Below are 16,214 nucleotides of genomic sequence, written 5' to 3' on the forward strand. Positions count from 1 at the left end.
ATGCAAAAAACATATTTGAAAAAATTCAGCCTCCAGTTACACTTACAAAAATAAAATAAAACTCCCAGTGTTCTAGGAATTAATGGAAACTTCAAGCTCTTCAAACTAACAAAGGCAATCTACAAAAGATACTACTTTCAACATCATATTTAATGGTAGAAATATAGCCATTCCTATTCAACATTATAATATAGATCTTAGTGCACTAAAGCAGGAAAAAATAACAAAAGCATATATATTGGAAGGAAAAATAAAAATATATTTATTTGAGATGACAAGATTAACTCCTTAGAAAGTACCAAAGAATGTACAAAATAAGTTACTAAACTAATAAATTTATCAAGGTCATATCAGACAAAGTTATAAAAAGTCTATTCTACCTCTTTGCCACTTTTATTCTGAGACCATTCTCAGCAGTCAGACTGTTTGACATTTCAGAAAATGTTGACATATTCTGAAGGAATGAAGTTATTTTGAAGGGTCCCAGAAGCTCCCTGTGGAGGGACTTCAGTCGTGTCAATATAGAACTCAGTCTCCTTGGGAGAAAAAAAAAGAGGCTCCAGGTTGACAAATGATGGGGAAATAAAAAGGAACTGGTTACTGTTGGCACTATCTGCAGTCACATACAAGACATGCTCAAGGGTGTTTCACTGGGCTTTTTCTTACAAGATAATGTCTGTATATTCTCACTTCCTCACCAATGTCGTTATTTAGGAGAATGGTTCTCTTGTTGAAATCAGAAATTTCCTATATATCCGCAAGGTTCAGATGAGGTCAGGCATTACTTCTTCAGTATCTCAAGCATAGAAGGTGAGTTGATTCTTGAAGGAAATGGCATTAAACTTGTATTAAATTCAGCTGTTTTGATTCAGCAAGCCACAACAGTTAAAAACAAGAACATTGGAAAAATTTTGGCTGGTATCTATTTCTGAGAAAGGAACAGTGTAGCAGACTCTTGAATAAGATATAAGTGGTCCAGCTATATAAACAGCAAGATGCCAGATGACTGCTCAGACTTATTTGTGATATTTTAAAGACAGAGTAAAAGCCATATATTGAAAAAAATCAATTCTAGTTTTTTATATTAAGAATAACCATTTTGAAATTTAAACTTTGGCCCTGGCCGGTTGGCTCAGCGGTAGAGCATCGGCCTCGCGTGCGGGGGACCCGGGTTCGATTCCTGGCCAGGGTACATAGGAGAAGCGCCCATTTGCTTCTCCACCCCCCCTCCTTCCTCTCTGTCTCTCTCTTCCCCTCCCGCAGCCAAGGCTCCATTGGAGCAAAGATGGCCCCGGCGCTGGGGATGGCTCCTTGGCCTCTGCCCCAGGTGCTAGAGTGGCTCTGGTCGCGGCAGAGCGTCGCCCCCTGGTGGGCGTGCCGGGTGGATCCCGGTCGGGCGCATGTGGGAGTCTGTCTCTCCCCGTTTCCAGATTCAGAAAAAAAAAAAAAAAAAAAGAAATTTAAACTTCAATATGTTATAATTTTCACAAACACTGAAAACATAAAAAATAGAAAAAATTTTAGTAAAATGTGAAATATTTGTAATCTGAAAACTATAAAACATTGATTCCAACTATATATGTCTAAGGAGACATACAATTGAAAAGAAAAATCATATTTATTAATTGGAAGACAATGTTCAAATGTCAATATTCTGCCAAAACTACCTTATGATTCAATTAAATTCTAATTAGAATCCCAGCCTGCTTATTCTGGATATAGTTTGACTAGCTGATTACAGTACTTATACGGGAAAGAAATAAGAATAGTCAATTTTTTTTTCTGAACAACAGCAAAGCTGGAGGACTCATTATTTGATTTTAATTCTAATTATAAAGTGATAACAAGATCAAAGGTATTGTTTTAAGAATAGGCACGTAGATCAATGAACAGAATAGAGATAATAAAAATAGATCTGCACAGTTATGGTTGCTCTATTTTTTATATATAATTGCCAAGGTAATTAAATGGAGTAATACTAGTTTATAAACATATAATGCTCATCTTACTGGACATCCATATGCAAAGCAAAGAGCAATGACTAGTAACTCATTTTACATAGAAAAACTATCTCCAAATGGGTACTAGGTTTATTGTTAAGGGCTAATGTTGTAAAATTACCAGAAGAAAATGTAAAATAAAGCCTTTGTGGCATTGGGCAAAAAAGTTTTTTAAAGCAGAACTCAAACTACAAAAGAAAATATTAATAAATTTTCTAATCAAAATAAAAAATTCAGTTTTCCCTGTGGTATAAAATCTTATAAAATGAAAAGAAATAGACATGGAGAAAATAATTGCAAAACATGCCTAATCAAAGATATGTTAATAAGTATAAAGCACCCTCACAGCTCAAACTAAAAAAAGAAAAACTGAATTAAAATGAGTAAAACCTTCGAATAGACACTTGACCAAAGAATAGATTTAGATGGCAACCAAAAATGTTAAAAATTTTTCAACATTATTTTCACATATTCAAAATCATTTTGCATTAGGGAAATGCAAACTAGAACCACAATGAGAAACCATTCCACCTTTTAAAATAACTAAAACATATTTTTATTAGTATACAGAACAACTAAAACTATCATGCATTAATGTTGATTGTAAAATAGTCAATGACTTTGGAAAGCGGTTTGGCAATTTCTTTTAATCAGCTGATGACAGGGGGATCCTCTGCAGAGCTCTGGAGTAGTTGTACTGTGCAGTGCTCCTCTCCAGTACTATGTGCTGGCCCCTTTCTGGGTTTCTTCTTTCCGTGACGTGACCTAGAACCTCTCTCAGCACAGTCAACTGGACAGTAAACCACAGGGCTCACCTCATTTGTTTCCTGTGTCTCAGGAATCACTACCCTTTGTTTCTTGATGTCCAGTGACCTGCAACCCATTTATAAAATATATTTTATCCAGTTTTCTGATTAAGGTAACAATATAAACCTGGTTCCAGATGCTGCATCTTGAGCAGAAATAGAATCATGCAGTATATGTTGTTGATACTGTTATGGTTCCTTCTTGTGTTTATCATCAAATCAATTGTGTTTTTCCTACATCAGCTCTTTTCAAAAAATTTCTTGAGCAGGCCAGATGGAAGTCCATATAATCTTCCATTTTTACTGCCATTCACAATTCAACAGTTCCCTTCCTCTCTGTTGCCAAAGAGCAAACTGCTTCATTTAACCGTGGCTTTATCTTTATGTATATATTTTTGGTAGTTTGCCTGTTCTACTTTATTGAACCAAACCAAAGAGAATTTCAGTTGATTCGCACACTAAGCTAAGAACACAAATTCTTGCACTTCTTCTTTGTCAAGAGATACACACTTTGAACATCAATCTGAACGTCTCGCTTTTACAAATGTATTTTGATAGCACTTTAGGTATGTTCTCCATTAGGGAAATGTCACTCTTAGTTTTTATTCCAAAACTCTTCCCCATCTACTCCTTTAACCCCAACTGCTTTGGACAACCTTACATGTAGTTTAGATACAGGATTATCCTATCTTCATTGAAAATAGCATTTGTATTAAAAATTCTCCTGATACTTTTGTATGATTTCTACAAGGAGATGGTAAGATATTGATTTACGAAACCTGTTCATTCTGGAAGTCACCAATTATTTTTTTAAAGTTGCAAACAAAATTTCTTAATATATAGACATTTATGCATTATTATTAAGTAAAATTTAAGGTCACCAGTGGTATTTATAGTAGATATAATTTTGGAAAATATAGTGGTTATATGCAAAAAAATGAGGAAGACCATGCATCAAACTGTTAACTATGCACATATTTGAATGTTGGACTTATTGGTCATTTCAGTTTTCATCTTTGTGGTAACCTCTGTTTAGTAATCTATATAAATAAAAAATGTAAATGTTTGTTCAAAATCTTAAATCTCTGAAAGTTCTTCACTGATTGCTTTGAAATTTTGACACAGCGTTGCATTCAAATATGTGCGTGTTTTTATATACCTACTATTATATAGATGTCACACCTGTGACAGGTAAAAACGTGCTTTCTTATTATGTCAAAACGACGCATTTGTGAAAACACTGCTGTATTCAGAAATGCCTATGTATTACATATGGAATGCGAGTAGAAAATCGTTTGAATGATGCAAACTAGGAGAGCAAGTCAACGGACAACCTGGCGTATTCAAAGAAACTACGATAGGCAGACTGTACACCGTGCATCCCAATCAAGATGAATGCTTCTTTTTTCCAATGCTGTTGATAAATGTGCCTGGTCCAACTTCTTTCCAGCAATTGAGAATTGTCAATGGTGCTACCCATGCCACTTTCTGCAGTGCATGTCAAACTCTGAATTTATTGGAGAACGACTGACACTGGGATGTATGCATTAATGAAGTGTGCAACACGTCATATCCAAATCAAATTTGTGCATTGTTTGCAATCATATTGACCACCTGCTCTCCTTTATCTCCAACAGAGTTATGGGAGAAATGTAAATCGCACATGGCTGAAGATATTTTCCGTTGAATTCGCAAGGAAAAGTCAAATATGAACATGGATTTCACAGCAGAAATCTACAATGAAGCGTTGATAATGATTGAAGATTTGTGCTTAGAAATCGCAAACAAAGTTCTCAATCAATTGGGAATGCCATCACCAAATCCATCTGCTGCTGCTAAGTTGAACGTAGAATTGCATTGTGAACAAAATTACAACATGGGTGATCTTTTGTCGTATGTGCAATAAAATATTCCTAAGCTAACGCTTGAGCAAAAAGGTATTTACAATCAAATAATTCAAATTATCAATAACAGGGTTGGAGAAATCTTCTTCTTAGATGTGCCAGGAGGAACTGGCAAAATGTTCCTAATTAGGTTGATTCTGGCAGCAATTTGATCCCAAAATGACATAGCCTTAGCTCTTGCATCACCCGGAATAGCTGCAACATTGCTATCAGGTGGAAGAATTGCTCATTCCACTTTGAAATTGCCATTGAACATGCAATTCATTGAAACTTCCATGTACAACATTTCCAAAGCATCTGGCATGGGAAAAGTATTGCAGAAATGCAAACTTAATGTTTAGGATGAATGCACAATGGCACACAAAAAATCGCTCGAGGTTCTTGATCCATCATTGCAAGATTTGTGTGGAAACATCAGACCATTTGGGAATGCATTAATATTGCTTGCAGGAGATTTCAGGCAAACATTACCTCAATTGACATCAGCGGATGAAATAAATGCTTTCCTGAACTACTCTACTTTGTGGTGACATGTAAAGATGTTAAAATTAACTACAAATATGCATGTCCAGCTGCAAAATGATTGATCAGCTGAGATATTCTCACATCAATTGCTGGAAATTGGGAATGGAAAGGTGCTGGTTGATCTGACCTCAGGACGAATTTTATTGCCTCATAACTTCTGCAACTTAGTGATGTCAAAAGAAAAATTGGTTTAAAAAGTATTTCACAATATTCAAACCAATTATAAGAATCACAATTGGCTGAGCGAACAAGCTATTCTTGCGGCCAAGAACAAAGATGTCTATGAACTTAACAATATTATTCAGTCTAACATTCAAAGTGAGGCAGTCACATACAAGTTCGTCCACACTGTTGTGGAAGCAGGTGAAGCGGTTAATTATCCAACAGAATTTTTGAGTTCATTTGATCTGCCAGAGATGCCACTGCACGTACTGCAATTGAAAATCAATGTGCCAATTATCATGTTGCAAAATATCAACCAGCCAAAACTTTGCAACACCATGCGGCTTGCAGTAAAAAAATTAATGAGCAACATTGTAGAAGTCTTGACAGGACCTTTCAAAGGTGAAGATGTCCTCATTTCTCGCATTCCTATGATTCCAAAGGATATGCCATTTCAATTTATTTAAAAAAAATGTTTTATTAATTTTAATGGGGTGACATCAATAAATCAGGGTACATTTGTTCAAAGAAAACATGTTCAGGTTATCTTGTCATTAAATTATGTTGCATACCTATCACCCAAAGTCAGATTGTCCTCCATCACCTTCTATCTAGTTTTCTTTGTGCCCCTCCCCCTCCTCTTCCCTCTTTCCCTCCTTCCCTCCCCCCCCCCATAACCACTACATTCTTGTCCATGTCTCTTAGTCTCGTTTTTATGTCCCACCAATGTATGGAATCATGCAGTTCTTGTTTTTTTCTGATTTACTTATTTTACTCCGTATAATGTTATCAAGATCCCACCGTTTTGTTGTAAATGATCCGAAGTCATCATTTCTTATGGCTGAGTAGTATTCCATAGTGTATATGTGCCACATCTTCTTTATCCAGTCATCTATTGACGGGCTTTTTGGTTGTTTTCATGTCCTGGCCACTGTGAACAATGCTGCAGTAAACATGGGGCTGCATGTATCTTTACCTATCAATGTTTCTGAGTTTTTGGGGTATATACCCAGTAGAGGGATTGCTGGGTCATAAGGTAGTTCTATTTTCAGTTTTTTGAGGAACCACCATACTTTCTTCCATAATGGTTGTACTACTTTACATCCCCACCAACAGTGAATGAGGGTTCCTTTTTCTCCATAGCTTCTCCAACATTTGCTATTACCTGTCTTGTTGATAATAGCTAATCTAACAGGTGTGAGGTGGTATCTCATTGTAGTTTTGATTTGCATTTCTCTAATAACTAATGAAGATGAGCATCTTTTCATATATCTGTTGGCCATTTGTATTTCTTCCTGGGAGAAGTATCTGTTCATGTGTTCTTTCCATTTTTTATTGGATTTTTTGTTTGTTTGTTGTTGAGTTTTATAAGTTCTTTGTATATTTTGGATATTAGGCCCTTATCTGAGTTGTTGTTTGAAAATATCATTTCCCATTTAGTTGGCTTTCTGTTTATTTTGTTGTCAGTTTCTCTTGCTGTGCAAAAACTTCTTAGTCTGATGTAGTCCCATTCATTTATCTTTGCCTTCACTTCTCTTGCCATTGGAGTCAAATTCATAAAATGCTCTTTAAAACCAAGGTCCATGAGTTTAGTACCTATGTTTTCTTCTATGTACTTTATTGTTTCAGGTCTTATATTTAGGTCTTTGATCCATTTTGAATTAATTTTAGTAGAAGGGGACAAACTGTAGTCAAGTTTCATTCTTTTGCATGTGACTTTCCAGTTTTTCCAGCACCATTTGTTGAAGAGGCTTTCTTTTCTCCACTGTGTATTGTTGGCCCCTTTATCGAAAATTATTTGACCACATATATGTGGTTTTATTTCTGGACTTTCTATTCTGTTCCATTGGTCTGAGTGTCTATTTTTTCTGTCAATATCATGCTGTTTTGATTGTCGTGGCTCTATAATATAGTTTGAAGTCAGGTATTGTAATGCCCCCAGCTTCATTCTTTTTCCTTAAGATTGCTTTGGCTATTCAGGGTTTTTTTATAGTTCCTTATAAATCTGATGATTTTTTGTTCCATTTCTTTAAAAAAATGTCATTGAAATTTTGATGTGAATTGCATTAAATTTGTATATTGCTTAGGGTAATATGACCATTTTTATTATATTTATTCTTCCTATCCAAGAACAAGGAATATTTTTCCATCTCATTGTATCTTTTTTGATTTCCCATAACAATACATTGTAGTTTTCATTATATAGGTCCTTTACATTCTTTGTTATGTTTATTTCTAGGTATTTTATTTTTTTTGTTGGAATCATGAAGGTGATTATTTTTTTGAGTTTGTTTTCTAATGTTTCCTTGTTGGCATATTTAAAGGCTATGGACTTTTGTATATTAATTTTGTATCCTGTGACCTTACTGTATTGGTTTATTGTTTCTAGTAATCTTTTTGTGGAGTCTTTGGGGTTTTTGATGTTTAGGATCATATCATCTGCAAAAAGTGATACCTTTACTTCTTCTTTTCCGATATGGATGCCTTATATTTATCTTCTCTGATTGCTCTGGCTAGAACTTTTAGCACCATGTTAAATAAAAGTGGAGAGAGTGGATAATCCTGTCTTGTTCCTGATTTAAGGGGGAAAGTCCTCAGTTTTATGCCATTTAATATGATGTTAGCTGATGGTTTATCATCTATGGCCTTTATCATGTTGAGATATTTACTTTCTATAACCATTTTGTTGAGTGTCTTAAACATAAAATTGTGTTGTATTTTATCAAATGCCTTTTCTGCATTTATTGATAAGATCATATGGTTTTTGTTCTTTGTTTTGTTGATATGGTATTACGTTAACCGTTTTACGTATGTTGAACTATCCTTGAGATTCTGAGATGAATCCAACTTAATCGTGATATATTATTTTTTTTAAATGTTGTATTTGATTTGCTAGTATTTTGTTTAGTATATTAGCATCTGTATTCATTAGAGATATTGGTCTGTAGTTTTCTTTTTTTGTGCTGTCCTTGACAAGTTTTGGTATGACGGTTATGTTGGCCTCATAGAATGTGTTTGGAAGTATTGCTTCTTCTTCAATTTTTTGGAAGACTTTGAGTAGAATAGGAACCAAGTCTTCTTTGAATGTTTGATAGAATTCACTAGTATAACCGTCTGGGCCTGGACTTTAATTTTTGGAGAGGTTTTTAATAGTTTTTTCTATTTCCTCCCTGCTAATTGGTCTGTTTAGGCTTTCTGCTTCTTTATGACTCAGTCTAGGAAGGTTGTATTGTCCTAGGAATTTATCCATTTCTTCAAGATTTTTGAATTTGGTGGCATATGGTTTTTCATAGTATTCTACAATAATTCTTTGTATATCTATGATATCTGTGGTGATTTCTCCTCTTTTATTTTGGATTTTGTTTATATGATTCCTTTCTCTTTTTTCCTTGGTGAGTCTTGCCAAGGGTTTGTCAATTTTGTTGATCTTTTCAAAGAACCAGTTTCTTGTTTTATTAATTTTTCTATAGTTTTTATGTTCTCTATTTCATTTATTTCTGCTCTGATTTTTATTATTTCCTTTCTTCAGCTGGATTTGGGTTATTTTTGTTCTTCTTTTTCTAGTTCCTTAAAGTGTGAAGTTAAGTGATTTACTTGGGCTCTCTATTGTTTGTTCATATAGGCCTGAAGTGACATGAACTTTCCTCTTATTACTGCTTTTGCTGCATCCCAGAGATTCTGATATGTCATATTGTCATTTTCATTTGTCTGTATGTATCTTTTGATCTCTGCGCTTATTTCTTCTTTGATCCATTCATTTTTTTAAAATATGTTGTTTAGTTTCCACATTTTTGTGGATTTTCCCCTCTCTTTTTTGAAGTTGAATTCTAGTTTCAAGGCTTTATTATCAGAAAATATACTTGGTACAATTTCAATCTTTCTGAATTTGCTGATGCTATTTTTGTGGGCCAAAATATGTTCAATTCTTGAGAATTTTCCATGTACACTAGAGAAAAATATATACTCTGTTGCTTTGGGATGAAATGTCCTGTAGATGTCTATCATATCCAGGTGCTCTAATCTAGTGCTTTGTTTAAGGCCAATATATCTTTATTGATTTTCTGTTTGGAAGAATGATCTAGAGCCATCAGTGGTGTATTGAAGTCTCCAAGTATGATTGTATTTTTGTCAGTTTTTGGTTTTAGGTCAATAAGTAGCTGTCTTATATATTTTGGTGCTCCTTGGTTTGGTGCATATATATTAAGAATTGTTATGTCTTCTTGAATCAGTGTCCCATTAATCACTATGAAATGACCATTTTTGTCTCTGAGTACTTTTGCTGTCTTGTAGTCAGCATTATTAGATATGAGTATTGCTACACCTGCTTTTTTTTTTTGGATTTTATTTGCTTGGAGTATTGTTTTCAAGCCTTTCACTTTGAATTTGTTTTTATCCTTATTGCTTAGATGTGTCTCTTGTAGGCAGCATACAGTTGGATTTTCTTTTTGAATCCATTCTGCTACTCTGTGTCTTTTTATTGGTGAGTTTAATCCATTTACATTTAGTGTAATTATTGACACTTTAGGGTTCCTTATTGCCATTTTATAAATTGCTTTCTGTTAGTTTTGGATCTTGTTTGATTCTTCTCTTTTGTTTTTCTATCATTTGCTTTTGTTTGTTTGTATTCCATACTTTTTTACTCTGTTGCTACCTTTTTTTAAGTCATATGCTTCTGTGGTGGTTTTTTCAAGGGTGGTTACCATTAAGTAATGAAAAGGATACCTACCAGGTTCATTGTAGTACATTATCTTATGAGTGCTTCTGCATTCTATCGTCCTTTGCTACTGTTAATCTCCATCCTCTCCTTTTTTTCTTGTTTTTGTTTTCACAGTTTAAATTTGGTTTTTATTGTGTTCTTGGTGGAGCTTTTACTTGTGGTTTTGTTCTTTGTATCTAGTTGAAAACCCCCTTTACTTATTCCTGGAGTGGGGGTTTTCTGATGATAAATTCCCTCATCTTTTCTGTATCTGTGAATGTTTTTATTTTTCCTTTGTATTTGAAGGATAGCTTTGATGGGTATAGTATTCTTGGCTGAAAGTTCCTCTCTTTCTGGGCTTTAAATATTGGGGTCCACTCTCTTCTAGCTTGTACAGTTTCTGCTGAGAAATTCGATGATAATCTAATAGGCCTTCCTTTATATGTTGTATTCTTCATTTCCCTGGCTGCCTTTTCTTCATCGTTGGTTTGTGCTAATTTCATTATGATGTGCCTTGGAATAGGTTTGTTGAGGTTAAGAAAACTTGGTATTCTGTTTGCTTCTTGAATTTGAGGCTTTAGTTCTTTCCACAGGCTTGAGAAGTTCTTGCCTATTATTTGTTTGAGTATGTTCTCCATTCCATTTTCTCTCTCTTCTCCCTCTGAAATACCTATTATTCTTATGTTATTCTTTTTTATGGAGTCAGACAATTCTTGTAGGTCTTTCTCATTTTTTTAAAATTTTTGAGTCTCTTTCTTCTTCTCTCTGTTGTGCCTCAAGTTGCTTCTCTTCTATGTCACTAATCCTACCTTCCATCTGGCCTGTTCTATTAACTAAGCTTGTTACCTCTTTTTTCAGTTCATGAATTGAGTTTTTCATCTCTGTTTGATTTGTTTTTATAGTTTCAGTTTCCTTGGTTATATATTCTTTGTGTTTGCTGAATTGTTTTCTGAGCTCCCTAAATTGCCTTTCTGTGTTTTCTTGTATATTTCTGAGTATTTTTAAGATTTCTGTTTTAAATTCTCTGTCATTTAGCTCCAAAATTTCCAATATATTAAACTTTTCTCCATAGATTTTTCCTCATTTATCTGTGCTACATCTCTGTCTTTTGTATCCATGATGTTCAATTTCCTTTTCCTTAATGGCATCTAAAGGTGGTTTTGTTGATAGCACTAATGAAAATTAATAAAGAATAAAAAGTAAAAAAAGAAAAAGAAAAAAATGGAAAAAAAGTGAAAATTTATTATTTCTTTTTTTCTCCTCTCCCCTCCTCCTTGAGAAAATATCAGGATAAACTGTGAATTGTATTGTGCTAAATGTAACAAAAACTACCTATAAAGGAGGGCCTTAGTTGGGGAGAAGTGATAAAGGGGCAAAAAATGAGGTAGGGACCCACAAAATGCAAAAAAGGAAAATATTTGGGTCAAGAATAAAATGATTTGCTTGTAAGTGATGGTTGACTGAGAGATATAATGAGAGCGATAAGAGGGAAACAGGAAAAAGAAAAAAATAAGTACTATTGTATTAAGTGGAGCAAAAACTAGATAGAATGGAGAGCCGGGGTTGGGGGGAATGCTAATGAGTTAGAAAGCAAAGTAAAAAGCACCCAAAATGCCACAAAGAAAAACTTGAGTCCCAAATAAAATAATTTTTTCATGATTGAGAATTGAGTGAGAGGAAAAGTAAAGGAGAAAAGAAAAAACTAATAGATAGGAAAAAAAAGAAAAAGGGGAAAAAGAAAAGAAGAAAAAAGGGAAAAAAGGAGAGAGCGAGAGCGTTAAGAGTTTTGGAGTGTAACCCTCATAGAGAGAAAGGAAGAAGAAAAGAAAGAAAATGGGAAATATAACACGTATGGGTAGTGTAGTTCAAGAAGAGGAAAGAATAAGACAGACAGAGAATAAAAGGACCAAGGTGAAAGAAAAAATCATAATAAAGACAAAAAGATGAAAGAAACAAAAAAAAAAGTGGAATAAGTTATAAAGTCTGTGGATTTTTCTTGATTTTGAGAGGTTATCTTCTTGATTTTTCTTTCCTCTCCCTCTTCCTGGTCAGTGACATTGTACCCCAGGCTCTGCCCCTGTGGCACGCTTAGGTAGAGATTTGCAGTTGAAAAATCTCTATGGCGATGTCATATATTAGGGTTCAGTCTCGTTGGTAGTAGAGACTTGTTAGCATTTGCAGGCTCCGACAATGAGAGAGTCTGTTTTCCTGGAACCTCTCTCCTAGTCTCTCCTTCCTGAATTAGCAGCATGATGATCCAGCTATAAGGTTGCCGCTGCCTCTTCCTGGAGAGTAAGAGGCTCAAAGAGCTGGCAAATCCTCACTCTATCCCCACTCAGTGCAGGGCTCTGGGTAAGGCTCTGTCAGTCAGAGCCACCAGAGTAATCAGGTGGGGCTGGGAGCCAATTATTCTCAAGGTGTCTTCTATGAGCCTCCAGGCATGTCCAATATGCCTCAGCACTCAGTGGGACCACTCTCTCCAGGCTTTTTGCACTTTGTAATCTGTTTTGACTGGGAAGAAGATGCCCTAGTTGCTGCCTGCAGAACAGGATGTCTTAAAAGCGCCAAGTCCCTCTTTTTAATAAATAGCCCTGAGTATGAAAGCCTGCCAATCAGAGCCACCAGCTTAAGCAGGTAGAGGAACGTGTTGACCTCTGTTCAGTTCCCCAGGTATATCTAGTTAAATTTGCCTTGGCGTTTCGTGGTATTGCTTTCTGCAGGCTTCTTCCTTGTTAAAAAGCCTACAGCCTAGCCTAGCTACTGCAGTGTTCTCTGAGGGAATGTGTTCTCTCTGTTTCGTGGGAATGTGTTTTTCACCCTGTATCAGCTGACAGGAAGTTGCCCACGCCCCTATGTGCATAGCAAGAGGCACTAAGAAATATCACGCCTCTTGTCTTAGATCGCTGAACTGAGAAAGATCTTGTCAGTTAGAGCTGTGTAAGTCAGTTGGGAGGTGTGCAGACTGTGGGTTAAGTTAATTTCAGTGATTGGATCCACAGATTTGCTCCAGAGACAGACTGTAAGCTGCTTGCACACCCCTCTCCCTAACGCTTTTGTATTCCCCCTCCCCCCCGGGATATTAGCCTGAATGGCAGGGTGAGGCACCCTGCCCACCCAGAGAAGTTCGGGCGTAGGGAGGTTTGCTTTCATGTACTCCCCATGTGCTGCTGTTCAGGGTGCAGGGACCACACCGAGACTCTGGTCACAGCCCATGCAAAGGCCTTTACCCTGACCTTCTGTCCGGGAACATGGGCGCCCACTCCCAGGGCGCTAGGAGGAACCTCTTGCACACTATCCGTGTTCGCCAACCAGGATATTAGGGCTAATGGTGGCTTCTGCTTGCCCGTCTTTGCCGGGGTCTGGTGCGGGCGTTAGCTCATGTTGGCTGAGTCGCTGCCGGCACACTCTTTCCTTGGTTTGGACATCTGTCCCGCAGCCTGGTTTCCTCCACACCCTTAGCCTCCCCCACCCGACTCTATCTCAGTTCCAAGTGAAAGCAGCCCTTTCTCAGGTTAGTGAGGAAGGTGGAGTGTTTCTTTCTCCGCCTTATTTCCTACAGGGTTGATTATATATTTAGTCAATTTTTCGCTCAATCATACCTTCATGTCCAGTGTGTGGGACTTCCAGACGCTCCAAAGATAGATTTTTCTGTCACTGGTGAAGAACGTGTTGAAATTTTAGGAAGAGTTATTGGTAGCGCTCCTCATGGCACCATTTCCCTGACGTCACTCCTCGCCATTTCAATTTAAAAGATTGCAATTCCCAATTCGATTGGCGTTTTCAATCACATCAACAAAGCTCAGGGCCAATCTTTAGAATTGTGTGGTTCAGATCTAGACACGGATTGCTTCTCATATGAACAATTATATGTTGCGTGTTCTAGAGTTGGCAAACCAATCTCTATATCTGCACAGACAATGGAACAAAAAAAATATTATATACCCACAAGCATTGTGAAATTAAACATATTAGAAATGTGTGCTTTCTCTTTTCTTTCTTTTCTATTTAACCACACTGAGCCACAGCAATGCGTGGCTAGGTACAGCTAGTTTTTAAATAAAAAAATGTATTACTAAGTACATTATTATTACTAGTGTAATATTGTCATTGCCAAAAATTATAAAATGTATACAATTCATGTAAAAACATGACAACTTAGGTGGAAGTTTAAATCAAGCATTATATCAGTACTCCATATATCCTTCCAAGAAAATATTCCAAATATACATGTAAGCTTACATTAGAACATTGACATTATGACATAGTTTATTTAAAAATAGCAGTAATTCTCATTTCTATCTATAACAGGTACTGTTATATAGGAATTGGGTTTTTTAAAAATAATATCATCAATGAGGTAATCTTATACAGTCTGATTTAATAGGAATCAGACTTTAATGTAGATCACATTTTACTCTCTACCAAAGACGTGAAGGGAAAAAAGTTATAATGGGACTTGAAAGATTAGTGTGGAGATAGAATAATGAACTTTGTTGCTTCTTTCAGAGATGTTACAGAGCTTTGTTGTATAGTGTATATATGAGTTTCTTCCTAGTGCTTTAAAAAATATGTATATTCTATAACTCATTTACATTGCATCTATCTACTGCCTACTGCCTATCTACTAAATTATTTTCTATCAGCTTAAATGGCTGCCTAAGTTACTACTGAGCAAACAGCATGGAGTTCCCAGTCATTATGTTAATTTTTCTCTTTCCTACATACAACTGAAGGCCAAAAAATTGCATTGCACCAGGATGGCAATAGTCCAGACTTGATTTCCAGGAGTCCTGTGACAAAGTGGGAATACCATTTAGATAGCTGTCTTTATAGAACGTGCAGAAGATAATGATGATTTTCAATTTGTAGCAGCATCTGTTATTGCAAGAATCTGTACTATTCACAAGTTTGTCATTTTAGAGTTTTATATGAGTCTTTGACTTACTGCTCTTCATTACGGCTATTGATGGCCACATGCCCAGAACTGTGATTTTTTGAGTGTCTCTCAATTTTGCATAACACTGTTGTTCTATGCTCAGTATGTATCTGTGTGTCCTTGATTATTGTACAGACTGCAAATGTAAAAAGCACCAGTGGCAGTCATTAAACGCAATCAGGATTTGGAACTGACTCGTATCTGGGGTGAATATATTCCTTCAAAAACTCATATGAAAATGCCTACTGGATCTTAGGCACTGGGAGTACAAGGATTAGTTATCTGTGTCAAAGCCTTCTATCCAAAGGCCATCAGAAGTATAACTGTAGTCAAATGAAGTTTCTTTTATTGGCTTATCACAATGAGGGAGATGACACATTATGGAGAAGCATGGGTCTTAACACCTGTAAAAAAGTATGTTAAGAACTTACAGGATTTGTGCTTTTGTCAGGTGATTTTTTAGGGAAGTTCAAGGCAGTGGGGGTCTGCTCTCGATTGAGTGCTGTCAGGGAGCAGAGTAATTATAAAATTGGATCTCTTAATGAACCTTATCTCAAAGGGAGAATAATGTGAGGCTTAGCCTTAATTGACAGAGAAGCAGTTAATACTCATGTTAGCTGAGGGAGAAGGATGTTTGGTAATTTCTGTTGTTGCACCATAATGTTTTGTTTGTGTTCCGATCAGATCATGAGATGGTCTTTTTATCTCACTTTATTATAGTCACAGAGCTCTCTTGTCTGATGTCGATGCTCTGTGAGGCCAATTTCTGGAAAAGATGTGCCATTGCTTAGCTGTGAACGCCAGACCATCTCTTAGCAACACCAAACCCTAGCTTTTGCTGTTAGGTAAATTCTTATCTGTCAGAGTTTGCTCTTCCTTTTCTTATCTGATTTATTCTGTAGTGAGGAAGACAAGCCTTTAATTTGATAATTATAATAATAATAACAACAGCAATAGTAACAATAACAACTACCATATGTTAACTTCTTATATTCCAGGCACTGATCTGAGCACTTTACATATATTATTTCCTTTAATTCTTGTGACAGCCCTATGAAGTAGATACTGCGATTATTACCCCTGCTTATAGACGTAAGAAATGAGATATAGAGAAATAAAGCGATTTGCCCAAAGATGTATAGCTATATGTAAAATTCAAATGTATAGGCATTCTGACTCAAGAAG

The 16,214-nt window shown here is 36.0% G+C and overlaps 1 non-coding gene across 1 annotated transcript; it reads left to right on the forward strand.

Moving 5' to 3' along the window:
• The first annotated feature begins 1,116 nt into the window (after positions 1 to 1,116).
• TRNAA-CGC (transfer RNA alanine (anticodon CGC)) lies at positions 1,117 to 1,192 on the forward strand. Its single transcript has one exon. It is a non-coding gene; the product is annotated as a tRNA-Ala (tRNA).
• Positions 1,193 to 16,214: the final 15,022 nt, after the last annotated feature.

This window comes from Saccopteryx bilineata, chromosome 4 (assembly GCF_036850765.1).
Source record: "Saccopteryx bilineata isolate mSacBil1 chromosome 4, mSacBil1_pri_phased_curated, whole genome shotgun sequence".
Classification (NCBI taxonomy): domain Eukaryota; kingdom Metazoa; phylum Chordata; class Mammalia; order Chiroptera; family Emballonuridae; genus Saccopteryx; species Saccopteryx bilineata.